The 17,729-nt window shown below is 42.2% G+C and overlaps 1 protein-coding gene across 4 annotated transcripts in view; it reads left to right on the plus strand.

Annotated features, from left to right (window-relative positions):
• FYB1 (FYN binding protein 1) overlaps positions 1 to 17,729 on the plus strand; it is a 156,602-nt gene that overhangs the window by 40,030 nt on the left and 98,843 nt on the right. The window contains exon 1 of one of the 4 annotated variants that reach the window (XM_044779387.2): positions 10,328 to 10,521. The exons of the other annotated variants lie outside the window; for them this stretch is intronic. The gene's annotated coding sequence lies outside the window, so the exon portion shown is untranslated. Of the gene's footprint in view, positions 1 to 10,327; positions 10,522 to 17,729 lie in introns of those variants that run through there. 4 annotated transcript variants of the gene reach the window in all.

Consider the following 17,729-nt stretch of genomic DNA (forward strand, 5'->3'; position numbering starts at 1 on the left):
TTCTTGAGAGCAGAGGTTTTGCCTTACTCATCTTTGACCATAGTGCCTGACATAATGCCTTGTAGCCTGAAAGGCACTCAGTCCATTCAAATGAAAAGATTGACCCAATATTTATTCCATACTTGCCATGTGCCAAGCACTGTGCCAGGGATTTTGCCTATATCATCTAATTTAATCCTTGAACTTCAGGCTCAAGTGATGAAGGGACTTGTCAAGATAACACAGCAATCAGAAAGCAACATCAGTTGGGGCTGGCAGCTAAAGTTGTTTGGCTCTGAGCTAAGCACTTTTTTCTTTTCCATCACATTGCCTCCTCCAGTAAATAATTTCTTCATTAAAAGCTATTACTCTTCATCATCTTTAACTTCCTCCTTTTCCTAATCAGTATCAGTCAATATCATGATGTAAAATTTGCATGTATTCGTTTTAAAATGGCAAGATATTTGTACAAGTTTACGCTCCATTTTCATTACGGCTAGCCTGGGGCATCAATCATCTTACTCCTTATTAATTCTATAGCCCAGTAATTTCAAATGTTCTGAGAAGTCCTCCAAATTCCAAGGAGATGCATCAGTAGGTTGGGGTATGGGAAATAGGAGGTTCTGACATACCCATCCCTGCCTCTACTAGAGTGACTTTAATTTTTTTCTATTTTTAACACAGATTTAATTTGGAAGAAAGTCTACAGTTTTTAAAAATTTTGAAATCTGTTATAGCCCAATCTCAGACCTCGGGTGCTATGTTGCTATAGCCACAACTCTCAGCAAAGTCTAAATATGGCCTAACCATTGCTAGATCTTCCATGCTGTAGAGCTGGAGAAGACTCCAAACACTGATATAGGCTGGACTGCCCCAGGACCAGCCATACAGCTATGAGGGCAGACTCACTTCACTAACTTGATGACTTGAATAATGCTACAGAATTCTACATGCACCAAAATATTTCCTCTATTGGTCAGCTGTGGCAATATCTGAAGCCCTACCCACAGGGCCTGGGATTCTAATAATTAGAAACTCCAGACGTAACAGGCTAAAGAAAGAGCAGTACACTTAGGGACCCAAAGACTGGGAGCCACATCCTGCCTCAGTTGTTAATTTCTCTGTGACTGTGTTTACTCATCAGTGAAATGGAGATGGCAGTCCCTGCTTCACACCTACTAAACCCGTGGGTACCTACTGAATAGACAGATAAACGGGTGAGTGGATGGGCAGGCAGGTGGATGGACAGTTGCATAGATAGCCATCAAGCATATGTAAAATTATCTGACATAGAATTACACCACTTACAGTATAAGCGAAAGGCCAGATTTGGTGGCTTAAAACAACGCAAATTTGTTATCTTACAGTTTCATAGGTCAAAAGTCTAAAATGAGTCTCACTGAACCAAAATCAAGGTGTAGACAGGGCCATCTTCCTTCTGAGACTCTAGGGGAGAATGCATTTCCTTGCCTCTTCCAGCTTCCAGAGGCCTCTTCCAGCTTCTTGGCTCATGGCGTCTTTCCATCTTCAAAGCTAGCAATGGTTCATGGAGTCTTTCTCAGGCTGCATCATTCTGACACTGACATTGCTGCCTTCCTCTTCCTTGCATAAGACCCCTATACTACAGTGGGCCCACCTGGATAATCCAGGATAATCTCCCCATCTCAAGATTCTTGACCTAATCACTTTCCTGCAAATTACCCTTCGCCATGTAAGGTAACATATTTATGGTTCCAGGGATTAGAAGGTAAACATCTTTAGGGGGGCCATTATTTCGCCTGCCACACTATGGGACAATTTTGATTTTATTGGAAGCAGTACAAGGTAATTCAGAGATTCTTGACCCTGATTGACCATTAGAATCATTTGGTAGCTTTGAAGCAAACAGATGCCTAGGCACCTTACCCAAATACTGTGATTTAATTACACCACACAGGCCTGGACATCAGCATTTGTTAAAAGGACCCCAGATTATTCTACTGTGAAGCCAGGTTTGAGAGCCACTGGGTGTATTTAAGAGAGTGGATTTGGGCCATCTTACAGACTTGAGTTTAAGGACCTCATCACCACTTTACCATTATAAACCTGAATGTCCTTATCTATAAAATGGGCACAATAATCATCTTGGTGATATTGTGAAGAGAAAATTAAATAATATATTGAAAGTTTTATGCACCTTGCCTGGATTATGTTAATCCTCCAATAAAAAGTAGTTAAAATTTTAATTTTATAGAGCAGGCCAAATTATATCTCTAAGTTTTGGCAACCATAAATATGGAAACTGAAGGGCCAGCCCTGGTTGCCTAGTGGTTAAGTTTGGCACGCTCTGCTTTGGCAGCCTGGGTTTGGTTCCTGGGCATGGACCCATATCACTCATCTGTCAGTGGCCATGCTGTGGTGGCAGCTCACAATCAAAATGAGGAAGACTGGCGATGGATCCTAGCTCAGGTGAATCTTCCTCAGGAGAAAAAAAAAAAAAGAAAGAAAGAAAGAAAAAAGAAAGAAATATCGAAACTCAATATCCAAGGATGTACCTCAAACTCACCCCTCTGGGTCAAACTTAAAAGAGTTTAGTAGTTCTGACTAATTCTGCTTTGATTGCCTGTAAACTGATATAACTCAGGAGAGTCCTTAGTTTCTGCCGTCCTTTTTTTGGTTCTGGGCAATGACTGATTTCTCCTTGGGCTTTCCCCTTTTACAGCCACTCCCTTCACACTGCAGAGACTGGGCCTGTGGGCAAATTAGGTTAGCATTATGTGCAGACAGCCAGTTATCTCCATTTCTCAACCTGCAGGATGGTATAAACTCAGTCCCATCCCAACAAGGCTCATAGTCCTACTCGTGTTTTAAGTCTTTCCTTTAGAAAGAAAGTATCGGCCTCTGTCCTTGAAAAGATTCGGCTCCCCATTCCAGGGATCCCAAGTCCCAGATTCTTTCCATTAGCCCCAGCCCCATCCTGGCCCATGAGGTGGGACATTCAATTAGGACTGACCCCGGTCCTTTTGTAGCAGCCACACCTTGTCCCACAGAGAGATGAGACCCTTTACGTGACGCCACCATTAGACAAAGCCCCTTTACTCTCTTGTTCTGTTTTCATGCATTGTTGAGGATAAGAATGGAGAAAAAGAACCAATCCCATTTTATAGTGAGGAAAGGCTATATTTAGCTAAAAATCCCAGAGGAGTCATCAAGTGTAGTACTATAATTGTAACTTTAAATTTTATTAGCTTCCAGAATCAAAAAAGAGGGGAGATTACATCATACATGAGGGATCTCACTTTATTAGCTCACAGAGTCAGAAAAAAAAAGAAGGGAAATTATATCATATACAAAAAAGATCTCATACATTTTTATCTTGTTTTTCCTTTGCTAGCATTTTCCTTTAGCTGCTGGGGAATTAAGGGGAAATATGGTATCAAAAAATGTTGACCCTGGTGATTTAAAATTAAAATCTGTGGTTCTTTGTGTTCAGGAAAACTAAAGCCTTATGATTCTGCTTCCTCTTCCTTTAGTTCTGGAAAGAGACCAACAGCACAGTAGTGTAGGTGATATTTCCAGAGTGCGTGTTCGTGGTATGGAATACTTGCAGGATGGAATACTTTCTGTCCTGTGTGAGGGAGAAGCAATGTCTGACTTGTTGGTTGGTTGGTTTATTTTTGAGAAATTTTAAAAATAGAAGAAAGCACAAAGAAATTTATAAAAAATACTGATAGATCTATCACTGAGAATTTTGCTGTATTGTTTGAAGTCTTTTCTAACGTGAAAAGAATAAACAGTATATATAAAGTTGAAATCAGTCATCATTCCTCCTTAGGCCCGTTTCCCACCATTGCTTCCCAAAGATAGTCACTATCGTGATTTCACTGTAATTCTTCTTTATCTGCCAACTAGATAGATGGGGTTACTTCTTTACCTACCAACGAAGGTCAGTTCAGGCTCACCCTGATTTGTATGGCCAGGACCCCAGAAGATGGAGATAATGATTGCTCCATTAAGGGTTACCTATTGCTGCTGATTGGATCTCTCACCTCATGTCCCGATCTGGTTGGTCATTGCTCCGGGAGAGCCGCACTAGGCTTTGTGGGTGTGTCCAGAACAGACACAGCCTCCATGGCTAGGAGCCTTCTGTTCCATGTTTCCTGCTTGGCCTTCTCAAGGTGAAAGGCCTTCCCCAACAGAAGTCACTTTAGGTCAGTCTTATTGGATTCAAGAGAAACAATCCCGTGAAGAGAAGCCAGGAGGAGAATTTCAAGAGCTCTTAACTTCCATCTCGTGGGTTGCAAATCAAATGCCTCCCAGGGCCTGGCATGGAAGTCACCTGACTTCCATGAGTGAAGGAGTTATAGCCAACTATGGAGGCTCTGCGAAGCTCCTGCTAGTTGTTGCATTGGGGAATCAGACTTTTCAAGGAAAACCACAAATCTGAAAGGTTATGTGAGATCACTCTAGTTTTTACATTTCCCCATTTTTTAATATATTTAAAGTTTAAAGTCTTCAGAAAAGCTTAAACAATAGTACAGCAAACACCTGCATTTCCTTCATTTTGATTCACCCTCTTGTTAATGTTTTGCCACATTACATGTGCATGTATAAATGATTTCCTGAACCATTTGAAGGTAAGTTGTGCAAATCATGACAATTCATCCCTAAAAATTTAAGCGTGTATCTCCTAAGATAAGGGCATACTCCATTTTCACCATAATACCATTATCACACTAATAAAAATAACAATTTCTTTTTTGTTTAATTGCTCATATTAAAATTCCTCCAAATGTCCCAAAATTATTGCATAATTTTTTTTCAAACCAGGATCCCATCAAGATTTACATATTGCATTTTATTATGTCTCTTTGGTATCTTTTAATCTAGAGGAATTCCCTACCATTTTATGTTTTTCAAAACTATTTTTAATTGTCAGTAATGAATATGATGTATATGAATTTGTGTATGTGTAGGTACACACCCACACACTCATACACAGGCAACAAAAGCAGATTGGTGGGCCAAATTCATACTGTGAGGTATATCTCTACACCCAGGTGTAGTCCACCAAAACTCCCACTTCCAAAAGCATAGTCAACATGGTCTGCCTCAGCTCATATCAGTGCACTGGCTTATCAGACATGGAAAGATGAGATAGAGAAGAAGAGAATCCCTTCTTTCATCGCTATTTCTTGAAGGCTTTAGCCCTGTTACTATGCTAACTTCTAAGGATGAATTAGACGAGAGTCACTTGGGAGAGGGAGCTGGTTACAAGCACGGATTTCTGGGCTCCACCCTAAACCTCCTCAGCCTGGAATCGCACTTTTAAAAGCATCTCCAGTTATTCTTCTGATCACTAAAGTTTGAGGACTACTATTCTAAAGACGCACAGATAAATTAAGAATTGGATCCTAGCCCTGGCATGTTCTGGTAGAAACATGACACGGATCGTATCCAAGAGTACGTTAGCAATAAGTACTCTGAGAAGCTCAGAGGGAGGGTCAGAGAAAGCTTTGGTGTAGGAAGCGAACTCTGAGTGGAGTTTGAAGAAGAAGGTTGGGTTAACCAGGGGAAGAAGGGGGAGGAGGTATGGAAATAAGAGAAGTAGAAGCCATGCCACATGCAACTAGAGACGTGTCAAGGACTGATGAAGGAAAGCCTCATACGCCAAGTTTTTTTCTGAAGGGTTGGAGAGTACTGAAAGGCTGCAAGCAAACATGATCCAGTTGATCATAGGAAGGTCATGCTTAACAGCCCTGAGAAGAAAGGATTAGAGGCAGAACAATCCCATAAGAAGCCACTGCAGTTAAAGAGGCAGGAAGTGATGAAGGCAGTGCACGGGGGAAGGAGGGCAAGCCTGGATTCAAACACTTGGGAGTTAGATGCAACAGGACTTGCAGATGAGATGTGAACATGGGAGTCAGAGAAGGGAGTCTGAAGCTGATTCTCAGCTCATGTGAATAGGTGATTGTGGTGCCTGTTGGACATTTAGGTGAAAATGTCTCTTGGGTGCTTTCCTGGTCAGGAGAGCAACAGTGAAAGCCTCAGAACTGAGCACGTGGACCCAGGAGAGGAGATGCCGCTGGGCAGAGCAGTGTGATGAGACAGGCTGGATCAGACAGAGGGCTTGGCTGCACTTGCACGCTGAAGAAAGGAATTTGTTAATCTAATTGAATGGGTGGAACCATCTGGTAGGGAACACTGTGGTTTTGTCGACGTTCCTATGGCTTTCACCTACTTCTAGTGCATGACTTTCTCTCTCCACTCTTTTCACCAGTAGTGTCCGAAGTGGAGTGACTACCTCACAAGGAGAGTTCAAGACAGTTTGTTAAGCGTGAAGAGAAATTGTTAGAAATGCTATATTTTTTAAATGACATCTTTTCTATTTTTGTTTACATTTTGTAGTGGATAAAGTATATTCACAAAGTAATATATATGTGTATACAGATCGGGTTCACTGATAAATATCCACATGTCAGGGGTACATGCTCAAAGATATTTTATCGCTAGCTATACACAGTGAAGAATCATGAGTGACCACTCTTCTGTATGCCAAAAACTCAGGAAAGGAGAGACTCAAGAAGGAGAAGTGGGGAAGTGGGCTGGGTCTTGCACGCCCACTTCGCAAAGGTTGGTGGCATCTGCAAAAGGTTTTGTCCACTAACAGCACCCCATGTAGCAAGACTCCTGGAAGTCATTCGAGTCCCTTGTACCTTTTCCTATATTTAAATGCATTTTTAAAATCTCAGAAGCCGAGAGTTGGAAAAAATCTTTGATGTTTTCTGCTTTGAAACTTTTCTGCTTTCCTGAGAAGCAAGAAGAAAGAGCAGGTTAGAGGAAGGAGGTTGGGGTCAGAGGCAGATAAGGTAGAGGGAAGTAGAGAAAAACCACCTTTTTTCACACATTAAACTGGAGCCAGTCCCTCACCTTGCAGGTTGTGATGTTTCTCTGATTCCTGTGCAGGACTTCTGAGAGGAAGGGGAAGTAGCTGTTAACTCAAAGAAAATAAGCAGAACCTGTTTCTTGGCTTTTCTCCTATGTGATCCATTCTCATCCTAATTACCAGTGTGTCTGGGCATAGGGTGGCTCCTGAGAGTGGACAATGAGCTCGCTCTAGGAATACACAGCTTTGGTGACCTGTGATGGGATATGATTGGCTTTAAGACAACGCTCTTGACAACCAGACATATGTCAGTAGGGCAGAGGCGAGCTTTCTGAAGGGTGTGGATTCATTTGCGCTTCATCTGCTGCTCATTAGTCTGGAGCAGTGGCGAAGCTTGGGCTCTCCTGCCAAATGCTCTCCCGTGCTGAGCAAGCAGAAGGTGGAGGCCCACCCCCATCTGTCTTCACACTACACCCAGATCCTCGTCAGAAAGAAAGCCATCGGGAATGTGCTAAAGCCCAACTCGAGGCCAAATCATTTTCACTCCCAAACACATTCACAATTTGTTTACTGAATAAGTCACTGGAGGCTCTGGACAGCAAAGCTGGCATAGCCACCAGAACCAGATCTCCTGTCCTTGAAAGGTGGCTAGATTGGCCATTGGCTTTGTGTCATTCACTCCTTTATGAACTCTATTCATTTTTATCATTTTTTTAATTGAGGGGAAATGCTATAATTGCTAAAGTGCAAGAGCAATAATAAGAACAATATTTTAATTCAGAGACCAGCCAAGCAAGCATATTGACAGGCCGTAGATACAAACAGGCCAACACCTCAAGGTGGTGATTATACCAACCAGGTAGAAGTAGGGCGAGATTTCTCCACCTGGGGTAGAGGGGAGCATGGGATGAGCTAGGGATAGTAGAAGAATTTGCCTGGATTATAAAGACAGGAATTCTGATATCCTAAATAGGCATTGATACCGGTAGCAATGAGTTGAGTAAGCTGGCTTCCTCCATCCTCACTACACCCTAGCCGCAACTCACTAATTTCCCTTCTATAGTATTTTATTTCCTTGTGTTGCACAATAGAGCTGCACAGGATGGGGGAAGAAAAAGCCTCGTATTCAATTCCACAAAGAATGAGCTATTCATTGAAACCTTCATCATTTGCTTAGAATTACTCCTGCTGGGAGAAGGGGAGAGCCCTTAACATTTCATAAAATATCCAGAAGTGTCAAGGTGTTAGCTATGATTCTGTAGCAGATGTAACATAAGATCTAATATTTGATTTAAGAAAACTTTGAATGATTTTGTGTAATTGCTCTGCTTTCCTTCTTATTTAGGAAAAGCTTTAGTGAGTAGCTAAAAAATAATGAAAAGTAGATATTCAAATAATAACCAAATACTATTATATTATTGATTTCCTTTAAAAACATAATGTGAGCAATTCTTTCCAACTCCGCCTCTGTTAACACCATTTCAAGAAGGATTATATGTGAAGAAAAACATGCCCCTTATATTTTGTATTCTTCCCTCTAAATGAAGAGAGAAAATACGATTGCTACACAGTGTCTTAAGTCTTACACTAATTTGTCAGTTCAGACAATAGGTTGCAGATATCTAGAGTATATGGTAAAATAGGTTTACACCAAAAACAATGCTTTTATTTTTGCATTCATTAATTATAAGTCACATAACAGAGAGGGGTATGAGGAGAACCAAATGGAATTTTTATCATTATTATTATGTTATTGTTATCAAATAATAATGGATTACTGCATATATTTTTTTATGAGGAAAGACTTTATAAAAATAGAAAAAAATGAGTGTTTCTTATTATGTAATAACAAGATCAGCTCAAGATAGGATAGATTCAGGTCAAGTATCTCCACTTTCATTGGTTTCTGGAACATACTATCATGTAACTAAACTTACCTCATGGCTTTTTACTTGTTTTATTAAATCTTAAAACCTTTTCAGACACTGTAAGCAAGCAAAGCAACTATCCAAATCAAACAAAACATTCCATTTTTTTAATATAATCTTTCTAAATGTGTATATTTCAACACTCATATTTCTCTTCAGAGCGTACAAATCTTTCACCCTTTACCAAATGTGTATATTTCTTCTCCCCCATCTTGGAAAGCAAGATTTATTTCCACCCCTCAGAGATAAACTGCTGGACTCACGTTTTCCTGGGATAAATGGGTGAAAAAGGCAACTGCCCCACAAACCAGGCAGCTGCCCTCGGTCACTAATGAATTAAGTCGTTGGCCTATGTCTATAAAGTGTCCTATGTGTGCCAGGCACCGTGCTAGGAGCTAGGAATCAAAGACAAATATCCCCACCCTTAAAGAGCGCAGGGTCTAGTGGGAAACAGACTTGTCTCAATAACTAAACGATAGTATAGGAGCCAGAGGAAGGATGCTTTCCCCAGCCTTCGGGGCCTGAGTTTAGAAGCCAACGACAGCTCCCCTGGCTCTAGGGCATGAGCAGGAGTTAACCAAGTAGAGGAGAAGGGAAGAGGTGAGGTGCATTCCAGGAAGACAGAGCACATTCTGGGTCTTGGCAGATTTTGTCTTGTTTTTTGGCATCAGAGGAAGGTTGGTGGAGAGAGAAGAAACATAAGACTAACTTTAAAAGTTAGCATTTCTTCTCCTTCTCCCGTTCCTTCCCCAATGATCATCCAGCAAAATCCAGGGATGGTAGAGTTGGCCCCTGGTGCCAGGGCCCAGGCTCCTTCCATCTTCCGGTTCCGCCATCCCTGGAGTGTTAATAGCCTTGGCGATCAATGAACCAGAATGGCGCAAGCTCACGCAACATTCCAGCCAGCAGGGAGGGGAAAGGTGATCACATTTCTGGTCTCGGCACAGTGCTTACCCATACGGCAGGTGCTCGATGTTTGTGACCAATGAGTGAATGAATGAATGAATGAAAGGAGGGTAGGGAAGGTTAATTTAACAACCACAATTTGTTAAAATCCCACTTAGTATCAATGGTAGTCTCTTAACATGGATTATCATTTGAATACTCCATTTTCTCCAGAATTTGAAGAAAAGTCTTACCAAGAGCAGACAAGAGTGAATCCACTGGGCTTTCCACCATGGGCACCCTGCTTCAGTTCATATAGTCAAGCACCCCACTTCAACTCCAGCCACAGATGCAATTAGGTCCCAAATATCCCACCTTAGAATGGACTTCCCTAATTAACAGCCCCCCCCTTGACCTCCACTGCAGGCGGACAGTCCCGGGTGTGCAAGCAGATTACAGAACAAAGGCCTCAGGTTCCTCCCTTGAACACCACAGTAGAGGCAGAAGAAGCTTCTTTCTTTGGGTTTTGCCTCTTTAAATATCACGTGCTTGATGGGAATGTCCGCAGAAGTGTCCAGGCTGAGCAGACGCTTTTTAGTTCCCCTCTTTCTCCTCCTTCTTACTCAATATCCTGAGGCCATAATAGAACTTTGCTTGTCTAAGTCAGCCTGCTCAGGGAAAGGACGGGTGACCCACTCAACCATTCCCCGGGACATCCCCCTGCCAGGCATCAGAAAGTGCCACAATTCTTGGGTTCTGCATGCCGAGCAGACACAGCAGCCACAAGTGAGGGCGGCCCAGCCTGTGGCTCCAGGAAGATCCGCTAAATGAGGCCATGCTTCCACCTCATTCTGCAGGAGTCAGGTAACAGCTATGCCCAGGTTTCCTCTTTCAAATAAATGTGCAATTTTTTACAGCAGGAAAAGGTGTCAGCTCCAAATTCTAGCAGCACACACTGTGCTCCCTGGAATGACTGAAGGAGAGGCAGGTTCTGCTGAAGAATAGCAGAAGTGATGGACATCAGACACTAGAACTGAGCCTCGCTGCAGCCAGAAGCAGATAAAAATGTGTCTGTCACTGGCTGTTTCGTAACTGCCTAGGGCCTCTCACGCCTTCCTGTTCCAGCTTCTGGGGCCACTGGTATTAACTGAAGTCTTGCAAGGAAACCAGAAACATGGTCCTATTGGGCACAGACGATTTATTTCACCCTGGGTCCTGACAAGTGTGCGTCCACCCTTTTGATGAGGAGGAGCAAATTGCAATTTCCCCCAAACCTTAAGATCTGGCAGGGAGTGGGGATTCCTGTGAAATTTCTACACAGACTAGGGAAAGGGGGCAATGCTGCCATCAACCCTGCTTTCTCAGAAGGAATCCTGGCAAACTAGAACAAATGATGACAGGGCTACAAATCCTCGGGGAAATCTTTCAGAGCAACAGAAACTCCAAAGTTTGCTTGGAGCCTTTCACCTTCTTGTATGAATTGCTGCCTCTTTTGAAGGATTCACAAGGCCTTTTGTTTCCCCCTTTTAACTAAACTTACGGTAAGGTAATTAAAAGTAGAGCATGAGCCTCTTAATCAGCCTCCTACCAGCTGTGTGACTTTGTGAGAGTCACTTAACCTCTCTGTACCTCAGTCTCCTCCTCTGAAAAAATGAGGTTAATAATAGAACTTACCTCATAGGGCTGTTGTGAGTATAAAATTATATATACTTATTGTGTACTAATATGTAATAATAGATCCTTAATGTTGCCACTTTAAATATTTTGGCATTAGATGGAGATTATTCTGTGTAGGAAAATAGATGGGTTTATGCATATAACACAAAATTATGGCTGTGCTTTTCTGTCCATGCTGAGAGACTGTCAGGAGAGGTTTTATGAAGATCAAAATGTGTGCATATACACAAGGCGAGGCACAAACTTCAAATATTCTAACACCTCGAGAAATTAATGAGAAATGATAGGTGAGGGGGAGGAGGACGAGGTTGTTCTTTCCAATAAAACCACAGCTTTAAAAATGCTCCATTAAAGGTGATCATGAATATCAAAGGAATTGCAGAGTATTCGAGAGACACCCTGGAAAAGTTAGCCATCTGTTTCAAAAAGAAAAGTCTGGAAGGATTCCATTTCTTTCGGGGAATTATTTTAAAGGCTCGAATTCATGCTGCCTGTCATTTCCATCCATTTGTTTAACTATTAGTGGGATCCAAATGCTCCCCAGCTCCTGCCCAGATCCAGAGGCCCCTTCCCTGGATTCGGAGCTCAGTAAAGCTGGTTTCTGGGGAAATTCTACACCCTTGAAAGTTATGGCGGCCTCATCGAGTAGTCACACTGCCACCTAGTGGTCCAAAGGCTGAGGGCAGGCGATTTCTTTGAAGCTTTTTCTAGCTTTATTGTGCTATAAAAATCATGTTTTCCACCATTGGTATCCCATGTTAACAAGAGGGAGAGGTCAGGGGACGTAGACAGGATCTTTCATTTGTCTAAGGTGTTAGCAAGGGCTGCCTCTGGGAGAACGTTTCTAAGAACAAGAATGTGGGGAGAGGACGTGGCTCCTTGGTAAGGTTTAAGCGATGAACCCAGGGATTGTGGTGAAGACTGTGGCTCCAGACTCAAGATCAGAGTTGGAATGGGGGCTCTGCCATTCACCAGCTGTGGGCCTTGAGTGAATTACTGAACTGCTCCATGCCTTGGTTTCTTGATCTGTAAAATGGAGAGAACAAGAACCTCCTCATGGTTTGTTATGAGCTCCCAGCACAGAAGGCAAGCCACACTGTTATCTGCTATTGCTGTGACTGCTTTTAAGAGCAGGTTGCTGTAGAAGCTGTGAGCACACAGGTCAGGCAGCACAGGACAGCGGGAAGGCCAATGGATGAGCAAGTAGGGGACCCACAGTCTGGTTCTGCTACTAAGTAGCTGTGTGACTTTGAACAGATCGTTTACCCCCTTTCTTTTCCTGTAAAATGAAGAGCTTGAATTCACTGATGTTTGCGTCTTTTTTCTTTCTCAGACACTGTGAGTCTAAGGTAAGTCTTCCAATTAAAACTGGCCTACTTTTAATGTCCATTTTTACCTCCTTTGTTTTTACCAAAGCCCAGGGTCGAGCATGTCCCAGGCATTTATTCCTGTAGTTGCTGACTGATGAGAAGCAGAGGTCGGAATCGCCTCTGTGTGAGCCACTAGGAATAAACCAAGTATTGTTTAGGTAGGGAAGAGAATCCAATGGGAAGTCCTAGAAGCCAAAGAGTATTCCTCATCAGAAGCTGGTCTGGGGTTTCTCAGAGAGATTTGGACAGTTCACTTCCCGTCCTGTGTTCCCACCTCTGCTAAGCAGCCTCCTTCCGTGGACAGGAAACCCACCAAATGCTGGAGTTGTATAAATTCAATATATACCCTATTAGTAATATTGCCAAGTCTGTGCCACGCAGTACCTGACTTTGCTTCCAAGAGCTGGTCAAATGCTGGCAGGCTCACCCGCTGCATGTGACTAATTCCCCACTCTGTGGTTCAAGCCAGGGACAATCCCAGCAGGGACGCGTACTCTGGGGTGGTAACAAACACCCAGGAAAGGTAATCATGAAACAAGACCTTCTGCCCTTCATCCTAAACCTCATCCATGCTTGGACATTCATAGAAATATAGCACAAAGGCATTTGGACCTTTTAGTCATTTTTTGTGGCTGCTGTAACAAATTACTGTAAACTAGGTAGCTTACAAAAACAGAAGTTTATTCTCTCCCAGTTCTGGAGGCCAGAATTCTGAAATCAAGGCGCCGACAAGGCCATGCTCCCTCCAAAGGCTCTAGGAGAGTATCCATTTCTTGCCTCTTCCAGCTTCTGGTGGCTCCAGGCATTCTTTGGCTTGTGGCTGCATCACTCCAACCTCTGCCTCTGTCTTCACATGGCCTTCTCCTCCTCTCTCGCCTTTTCCTCTTCTGTATCTTATTGGGACACTAGTCATTGGATTTAGGGGCACCTGGGTAATCCACGATGAACGCATTGCATGATCTTTAATTACATCTGCAGAAAATCTTTTTCCAAAGAAAGTCACATTCACAGATTCTGGGACATAGACATATCTTTAGGGGGTGGGCTACCATTCCATACTTAGTGAGTACAGAAGATAGAGGGGAAATTTAGAAAGACAAGCGGCCAACATCTGCACCCCAATGCCATTGATCCATGCTGAATCATAGTAGCCCAAAAGGCACCCCAGTCCTTGGCATTAAATTTCTGCAATTCTTTTAGCAGGAGTTGATCAATAAAGATGTGAGGATAAGAGCAAGAAGGATCTAGGATCCCAATGTGTTTTTTTGTTTTTTTGTTTTTAAAGATTGGCACCTGGGCTAACAACTATTGCCAATCTTCCTTTTTTTTTTTTTTTCTGCTTTATCTTCCCAAGCCCCCCCGTACACAGCTGTATATCTTAGTTGCACGTCCTTCTAGATGTGGGATGTGGGACGCCGCCTCAACGTGGCCTGACGAGCAATGCCATGTCCGCGCCCAGGATCCGAACCCTGGGCTGCCACAGCAGAGTGCGCAAACTTAACCACTCGGCCACGGAGCCGGCCCCCAGGATCCCAATGGTTTTTAATCATTTTTATACCCAAATATACCAAGAGATGCCACGCTCTCCCATTTGCACCCCTGGTTGGCTGGGCTGGTGATTCTCCATAAAGAAACCCTAGAGGGGCACAGCAAGGTGGGTTGGCTCTTAGGGCATGAGCAGCTTGCAAACAATCCCCCGGGGGTGATTCCACCCTTCCCTCTGCTTCTGACCCTCTGCTCTCTCTGTCTTCACCTCAAAGAAGACCATCCAAACGACATTTATTTGCCCTATCAGTCAAAAAATAACTTTAGTCAGCGAGGGGTACTTCTCTCTCCAATAGTTTTTTACTGTTTTTATTCATAATAGAAATTTGACATTCGTCCCCTGTTACATTTTAGCCAGACTTACATGTAAGTCATATAAAATGTTTTAGAAGTTTAGAAAAGTATTTTGAAATTTCAAAATGATAAGTTGAAATTTCATTTTTCATCTGGACAGTAACATGTATACATACAAGCTTGATCTTATTGAAATGCCACATTCTCCTCCCTTTTGAGTCATTTCTTCTCTTCTTCCAATCACTGTAACTTAGCTTAAAAAAAAAGAAAATATGTGACTGAAAGAAAATATCAAAGCCATTTTATCATTTACAAAGAGTTTTTATTTAATAATTCTCCAAACACTGGTTAACTATTTTTACTAAAACTTTTTAATTGTGGTAAAATACGCATAACATAAAATCTGCCATTTAACCATTTTTAAGTGTACTGTTCTGTCCTGTGGCCTTAAGTGTACTCACATTGTTGTGCAGCCATCACCGCCATCCATCTCCAGAACATTTGCATTTCCAACTGAAGCTCTGTACCCATTCCACACTAACTCCTCATTGCCCCTCCCCTCAGCCTTGGCAGCCACCATTCTGCCTTCTGTCTCCATGAATCTGACTACCTCAGATAAGTGGAATCACACAATATTTGTCCTTCTGTGACTGACTATTCACTGCATCAACCTTGTCTTTCAAGTTCATCCACGTTGTAGCATCCGTCAGAATTTACTTTATTTTTAAGACTGAATAATATTCCATTGTACGTCTATACCAATTTTGTCTATCCATTTTTCCACTGATGACATTTAGGTTGCTTCCACCTCTTGGCTATTGTGAATAATGCTGCTATAAACATGAGTGTACAAATCTTTGTTCAAGCCCCTGCTTCTTTGGGGTATATACCCAGAAGTGAAATTGCTGGATCATACGATAATTCTACACTTAATTTTCTGAGGAATCGCTATACTGTTCTCCGCCACAGTGGCTGCTCCATTTTACATTCTCACCAGCAATGCACAAGGGTTCAATTTCTCTACATCTTCACCAACACTTGTTATTTTCTATTTTTTTGATAATAGCCATCCTAATGGGTATGAGTGGTATCTCATTGTGATTAAAATTTTTAACTAAAAGAAGAACTTTTTTAAAAATAATAGGTGATTCTTTTTGTAGTATTTGTATTCTTTCAGAAAACCACTGAGTATTTAGAAATAGTAAGAACAGGAAAGAACTAAGCACTAGAACAGGAAAGGATTTGGGTATGTTTCATTTCTTATTTCTGTCCTTTGAATTAACCACAGATGTTAACACATTTTTTTGCCTTTTTATCCAGACAGAAGGAGATGTTTTATATGAACGCATTGCCATCAATCTGATTTTTGCCATGGGGCTTCCCAAATCATAGCCTCTTTCCCTAGTCATATTGGTTCACACCCTTCAACCACCCTCTGGTAATAAGGTTTAAGCTGCAGTCAGGCAAATAATAAACACTATCCCAAGAGGACAATGGATGGACAAGAATGGAGACCCAAGCCCCTGGAACCACCAGTTGGATGACTCATGTCACTGACTCTAGGGGGCAGCTATTTGGGGGAAAGGAGACCTAATATAGTCATCCACCTAAACTCTCCACCCCTACACCAACACACAGAGCAAACATCAAAACAAAGCAAGCAGAATTGTTTGTCTTCTCTTAGTGCTTTCCTCTTTCCAGATTGCCTGTGATGCTGCAAAGTCAATCAGGATGTTTTGGCCTAGAGCCCACATCCCCTATGTCTTGCCGTACCTCCTTGCTCTTCTCAGATCTGCTATGATCACAGCCACGCATACAACAAATGTTAGCACATCACCTGCAATGATTTCACGATTCTTGGACAGAAGATAAATTACTAGGGTTTGGTGGGAAACATTTTGGATCAGAATAAGAAATGGTTAAAAAGCTTTGTGTGTGAGCTGAGAATTTAAACTCAAAATGCTAACTATAGAAGAAAGGAAGTCATGATTCCTGTGGTGTATTGGGGTGACCACAGGATGTAGAGTCAGAAAACCTGGCTTTAGTTTTTTGTACCATGTGCTTGCCCTTAGTTTACCCTTCTATAATAATAAGAATGAACCAGGCTCTGGGAGGATGAAATGAGATATCGTATGTGAAATTTTGTTTTAAAATGCGATTAGTTCTAATTATAGAATTAGTAAATAGGTATAAAATACCAAACTCCAGAATTTTTTGCTAAATATACGAGTGTACATAATTTGGGGATGGGGAAACATTGTGGTCATTTATTTGTACCCCAGAATAAGTGATCTTAATAAAGCACAGATTTTAAAGTAGATAGTGGCAAAGTGCCAGATACTGAAACTGGCACAGAAGTAAAGAATCACCAGTACTCTGAGAAGAAAATGAAGGAATGCATGAATGAATGGGTAAGTGAAACCCAGAGCAGCTGAGGGCATGAAGTGCCTGGGAAAGATGAGGGGTATAGGAAAAGAGGGTGCTGGGTGTTCAGAGCAGGATTTACACCATGGGGAGCTTGAAATTGAAAACATCACAATTTTAATGAGAAAAAGTGCAATCCACAGTAAAGAGCCCCATGATGACAAAGGTGAGAGAAGTTGCTCAGCTCATGGCAGAGTCTTGTTTCTGTGACCTATAAGAGAGAAAAAGTGAGGTAAGAGGTGTGAAGTAATTATATTATTTAATCCTGATTACTAAATACTGAACACATTTTCTTCAAAGTTCAAAAGGAGAAGAAGTTGACTAGGAAGAGGAGGGAGGGGATTTGGGGGTAAATCATTGTCACATTCTGTGGAGTGAGGTTTCAACACATTATTCACCTCTGTTTGTAGAATCTTCCATAACCCTCCATTTCTAATGTCTAGTTTTTCCCTCATATCACATTCTGGATCCATCCCTCTGACCAGCAGCTGCCACTGTCTTGATTAGTTTGTCGAAACCTTCCTCTTCCAAGCAGTTCTCTTCACATAGAACTTTTTACACGCTGGGAAGGAAGTCTCTAGAACACCTCACAGATGGCCTCCCCCCCCCCCCAACGCCATGTAGACTGTACACTTTCAGTTTCTAACTTCTCATCAAGCACAGGGAAGGAACTCACTGCCCAGGCTTGTGTGTCTATGTGTGTCTGTGTGTTTATGTGGGTTGGGGGGGCTGTGGAGGCTGAGAAAAAAGAGAGAGCAGAAC

Source organism: Equus asinus, chromosome 10 (genome assembly GCF_041296235.1).
Source record: "Equus asinus isolate D_3611 breed Donkey chromosome 10, EquAss-T2T_v2, whole genome shotgun sequence".
NCBI classification, from domain to species: domain Eukaryota; kingdom Metazoa; phylum Chordata; class Mammalia; order Perissodactyla; family Equidae; genus Equus; species Equus asinus.